This window comes from Dromiciops gliroides, chromosome 1 (assembly GCF_019393635.1).
Source record: "Dromiciops gliroides isolate mDroGli1 chromosome 1, mDroGli1.pri, whole genome shotgun sequence".
Taxonomy (NCBI): Eukaryota; Metazoa; Chordata; class Mammalia; order Microbiotheria; family Microbiotheriidae; genus Dromiciops; species Dromiciops gliroides.
In genome coordinates, this window is record NC_057861.1 from 722,580,387 (window position 1) to 722,586,386 (window position 6,000).

Sequence of the window (6,000 nt, forward strand, 5' to 3'; positions counted from 1 at the left end):
ATTTTGAAGGGGGAAGTTCATTTGTTTAAAATGAAGAACTCTTCTGATTGGGAAAAAACAAAAAAACAAAAAAACAAAAACCAAACCTTGACCTCTAATGCTTTGTGAGATATTGTTCAACAAATAGAAAAATAGCAATCTATTCTGTCCTTTACAGTTGAAATAGCAGAATTTCTTTAATTTTCTTGTCAACTAAATTTTTAAATGGTGCAAATAGTTGTAAGAAATAGCTTTACACCAATTAAAAAGGAAATTAAAGAAATCTTGAAAACACAGACATTTCACATGAAATAAGTTCTTTAACTTTTTTTAGAATTTTAACAAAGCATAAAAGTTTCTGAGAAGTGGACATTTCAAAATAATCAAGCTTCTTTTATCGTCCTATATTTTATTTATTATTTTTAAAAGGAAGATGATTTCTGAAACCTGATTTAACAGGATCACTTAAATCTGAATCATATGATTCTTCTTGAATGTCAAGAAAATTAAAATCCATTTGGTTATCATTGATATGCTTTGCTCAGGTTTTCAACTTGTTTCTTAAATTATTAAAACCAATACATAAAACATTTCTTTTTTGGCTTTTTAAAATATATTTTAAAGGATCTCAATGTATTTTGATATCTGCTTCTTCATAATATTATTATACTTAAACATGACTTTTCATCAAAGATAAGGACTTATATGACAAGGATCATGGTGTAGTACTATGTAAAAGTAGTTGATTGGGTACCCAGATATCAGGTGACAAGATATTAACCTTTGTCTATGTTGAGTCACACTAAAGAGATCTGCCTGATGGCAACTCAGGAGGATTGATTTCAGGGACTGAGTAAAAAAGATTCATATGCACTTCTGGGAAGTAGGACTCATCATCACTCTAGGAATGATGAATGATATAGGTGAAAGAGAACTGTGTTTGGAATGATAATTCCTAATCTAAATACACATCTTTTACCTGCATGATTTAGGCAAGTCACATAATAATTCTGAGCATCTGTCCTTTCATCTAGAAGACGAGGGGGTTATAATCGATGATCTCCATGGTTTAATTAAATCCTAAATCTATGACCATGTGATCCTTTGTTATGGAAACAATTTTTGTAAGCTGATTTTGTATGCTTAAGGTTCCATAGTCTATGAGCTATTTGTGGTGAGGCCTGTGTGACCAAAGTAGAAATAAAGCAAAATTCATACCATAATTATGTAGCATCTGGTAAGATAATACCCTGTTATAAGATGCTTGCTAATCTTCTTAAATTAGCTACTAACTTGTTTTTGTTTTTGTTTTTGTTTTGTGGGGCAATTGGGGTTAAGTGACTTGCTCAGGGTCACACAGCTAGTAAGTGTTAAGTGTCTGAGGCCAGATATGGACGCAGGTCCTCCTGACTCCAGGGCTGGTGCTCCATCCCCTGAGCCAACTAGCTTCCCCAGCTACTAACATTTGAGGGCAGGGTGATGATTACATATTATTATCATTGTCACATTCATCATCATCATAAAGAAATATAACAATTAAGTCAGTCATTTATTAAAAATCTTCTACCCTCACTGGATGGGATAGCATCATTTGAGTATATCCAATGGCTAATTAATGCAACTTTCTAATATAAACCACCAATAGGAGTTAGGACAAAGGCCAATTAAATGTGCAAAAACAATGAAACGGGTGGCTGGAGTCAGTAATTTTTATTCAAAGTTCTATTTCACTTACTTACATTAACTGGAGAGCTCAGCAGTGGATCAAAAACAGCTTTTTCCATTCAAATTCTTAGCATTAGTAATCAGGATGTCCACAGGGCCAGCTATCATTACTACAGAGAAAGAATTGAGACTATAGAATAGGAGTCTTTCTATCAACAGTCCTAAATTCTCTGCTTATACTTTTTCATCATTGAATTAAATATTCAGTGACCTTTGCCCTCTTCCTCTTTCTTCTTTTTAATTCTCAATACCACAAAAGGAATTGGAACTACCACTCTGTGACCACAAATTTTGTAAGATACCTTTCAGAAACTCCGCATATAGAGGCATCATGGTTTATTGCCCTGATAACTAAGGTGGAGACCTTGGCCATCCCAAAATGCGTTTGATCATATCATAAGGTAGGAAGATGAATCAGATATCCCCCTTCAAGCTATAAGTAATCCTGGAATTTGCCTTCCCTACTCCAACTTGTTCCTCAGCTGTCTGAGATATCAATCTTCCTTTATTCTTCAGCAATATGTTTCAGGGTAGTTATAGCCTAGATACTACCAGAGTACCTGCAACAGCAACTACATAGGTACCAGTGGGAATAGGTCTCCTTCCCCTCTGAAGCATACATATCTTCATTCCTCAGAAATCCTCTTTTCCTCAGAAGGTGTCTCTTGGAGGGAGGTGCATTCTTCATTCTTGGTCAATTGCCAATGAATAAGTATCCAATCTACAACCTCTTTCTTTTTGAGAGGAACAGGGTGAGTTTCAAATGACCATGACTTTGGAGGGGGTGTGAGCTGCATTGCTGATATCATTACAATATCTTTTTCTTCAAATCTATCCTTCTCCCCAACGTCCTTATTTTTGTAGAAAGCATCACATCCCTCCAATCAATCCATCTAATAATCCTCACTGACTCGTGCCATACATATTCAAATAGTTTTTCAATCTCATGTTTACATCCATACTTTCATATTGGATACATCCCAACAAGACCAACACAATAGCTCAGCCTTTTATCACCTGTCAACTGAATTATTTTAAAATTCTTCCAACTGACAGCATTCTTCAAGCCTTTTTTCCCTCTCAATTCATGCTACATATAGCACCCAAAGTAATAAATACTACTGCCTTTCCACAAATATCAATTTATTGCATACATATATTGGCCTCCAATTTATTGTATACATACATGTATCTATGTATGTATGTGTATATATATATATGTGTGTGTGTGTATGGTTATACATTTATGTATGTATGTATGTATGTGTAGCTTGTTTATGCACATTGTTTCCCCCATTGAATGGAAAGCTCCTTCTACAAGTTACACTTTTTTTCATTTTTTAATTTTAGAATCTTTCTCTATATAAACTCATTAAAATAGTTTATCATGGTTCTTATCATATATTTATTTATTTAGAATTTTTCCCACCTTACATGAAAAACAAATTGTAATATCAATTTTTATAACTTCATATTACAAATTCTCTTCCTCCCTTTCTACCCCTCCCTTAACAACTCAAGCATTTCAACATAAGCTATACATGTACAGTCATGCAAAACATATCAGGGGGCAGCTATGTGGTGTAGTAAATAAAGCACTGGCCCTGGATTCAGAAGGATCTGAGTTCAAATCTGGCCTCAGACACTTGACACTTAACAAGCTGTGTGACCCTGGGCAAGTCACTTGACCCTCATTGCCCCACAAATAAAAACAAACAAACAAAAAAACCCTATCAGGCAAAAAAACTTTAAAAATGAGAACAAATAAGAACAAAAAAATATACTTCCATCTGTACTCAGATACTATCAGTTCTTTCTCTGTAGATGAATTACATTTTTATTCATAAGTCCTTCAGAGTTGTCTTGAATCACTGCACTACTGAAAATAATGAAGTCATTCGCAGCAGATCATCCTATAATATTGCTGTTATTTTGTATCTAGTATATTTCATTTTGCTTCAAAGTCTTTCCAGGTTTTTCAGATAGCATCCTGTTCATCTTTTTTTATATATTGTAAAATACATTTATATAATACTTTAAAAGAAGATTTTCTTACAAAACATCCATGAAGTTGATCACTGCAACATGTATATAGTACCTTATACTAGACAAAGCTTTCTTCACAAAAGCCCAGGAAAGCAAGGACCACCACCACCACCACCACCACCACCACCACCACCACCACCACCACCACCACCACCACCACCACCACCACCACTAAAACCATCATCATCATCTTATGTTGTTCTTGCCTTTGCTTCAATTTTTTTCACTAGTTACTATTGCTAACTGTTTCTGTCCATCATACTCACTCTCCATTAAATTCACTCCATTTTCTATCTTCTTTTACCCTATCCCTCTTCAAAGGTGTGTTGCTAAAGATTGCCCCTCCCCCAATCTGACCTCCCTTCCTTCACCCCTCCCCCCTCATCCCCTTCCCCTCCCCCTTTTCTGCAGGGCAAGATACATTATTATACCCACTTGAATGTGTATGTTATTCCCTCTGAGACAATTCTAATGAGTGTGAGGGCCATTCACTCATCTACTCCTCCCCAACTTTCCCTCTACTCCATAATCTTTGTTCTTTCTATTTTTACATGCAATATTTTCCCCATTTCACCTCTTCCTCTCCCTTTCTCTCTGTGCAATCCTCCCACCCCTTAATTTTATTTTAATTATGTCATCATGGGACAGTTAAATGACACAGTGGACAAAACAACTGCCCTGGACCCCAAGGGGACCCAAGCCCAAATCTAGCCGAAGACACAAGACACTCACCAGTTGCATGACCCTGGGTATACCACCAACCTCTGACTTCCCCACAAAAAAAAAAAACAGAAACAAAAAACTATAAACAAAAAATGCTTTATAGATATCATCCCTTCATAAATAATTTCCACCTGTAGCCTCTGTGTAAATTTGTTCCTATCATCTTTGCTGATACTGAGAGTTCCTATGAGTTAGACATATCATCTTCCTATGTCAGAATGTAAATATGTATTCAGAAACCATTAGTTCTTTCTCTTTATTTTTTTTTTATTTTTTTTTTGCAGGCAATGGGGGTTAAGTGACTTGCCCAGGGTCACACAGCTAGTAAGTGTCAAGTGTCTGAGGCCGGATTTGAACTCAGGTACTCCTGACTCCAGGGCCCGTGCTTTAACCACTGCGCCATCTAGCTGCCCCAGTTCTTTCTTTTTAAATGGACATAATTTTTCATAAGTCCTTCTGATAGCACCCTACTCATCATTTCTTTCACAGGTACTATTGCTGAGTATATTACCACCCATCCTATTCCCTCCCCTTGATATACAATCTATTTTTTATCTTCTTTCACCCTATCCCACCTCAAAAGTTTTTGTTTTTTACTGCCCCCTCCTCCAATCTGCCCTCCCTTCCTTCACCTCTCCCTCCTTATCCTACTTGAGTGTGTATGTTATTCCCACTTATTGCCAATTGTGATGAGAGCAAGGCTCATGCACTCCCCCACTCCTCTCCCCTCTTCCCCTCCCCTCCATAATCTTTTTCTTATTGCTTTTATGTGAGCTACTTTACCCCATCCCACCTCTCCCTTTCCCTTTCTTCAAGTGCATTCCTCTTAGCCCTTAACTTTATTTTAAAGGTGTCATCATGGGTCAACTAGGTGACACAGTGGACAACACACCAGCCCTGAACCCAGTGGACCCTGAACCCAAATCCAGCCCCAGATATAAACCACCATGCCCTGTCTGTTCCCCCAAAATAAAGGATAAAAAAAAATGAAGGCTTTCCAGATATCACCCCTTCTTATTCAATTCACATCTGTTCCCTTTATCTAACTATATTCCTTTCAGCTGCTCTAATATTGATAAAGTTCTTATGAGTTAGAAGTATCATATTTCTAGGTAAGAATGTAAACAGTTTACCCTTTTAACATCCCTCATGATTTCTTTTTCCTATTTATCTTTTTATGCTTCTCTAGGGTCTTGTATTTCAGTCAAATTTTCTATTCAGTTCAGGTTTTTTCAACACTAATATCTGAAAGTCCTCTTTTTCATTGAAGTACCACTTTTTCCACTGAAAGATTATACACAGTTTTGCTGGGTAGGTGATTCTTGGTTGTAATCCCAGTTCCTTTGCCTTCCAGAATATCATATTCCATCCTTTCTGATCTTTTAATGTAGAATATGCTAGATCTTGTATTAATTATCTTGACTGTACTTCCATAGTACTTGAATTCCTTTTTTTCTAGCTGCTTGCAATATTTTCTCCTTTAACTGGAAGCTATGGAATTGGGCTATAATATTCTTGCAAGTTTTC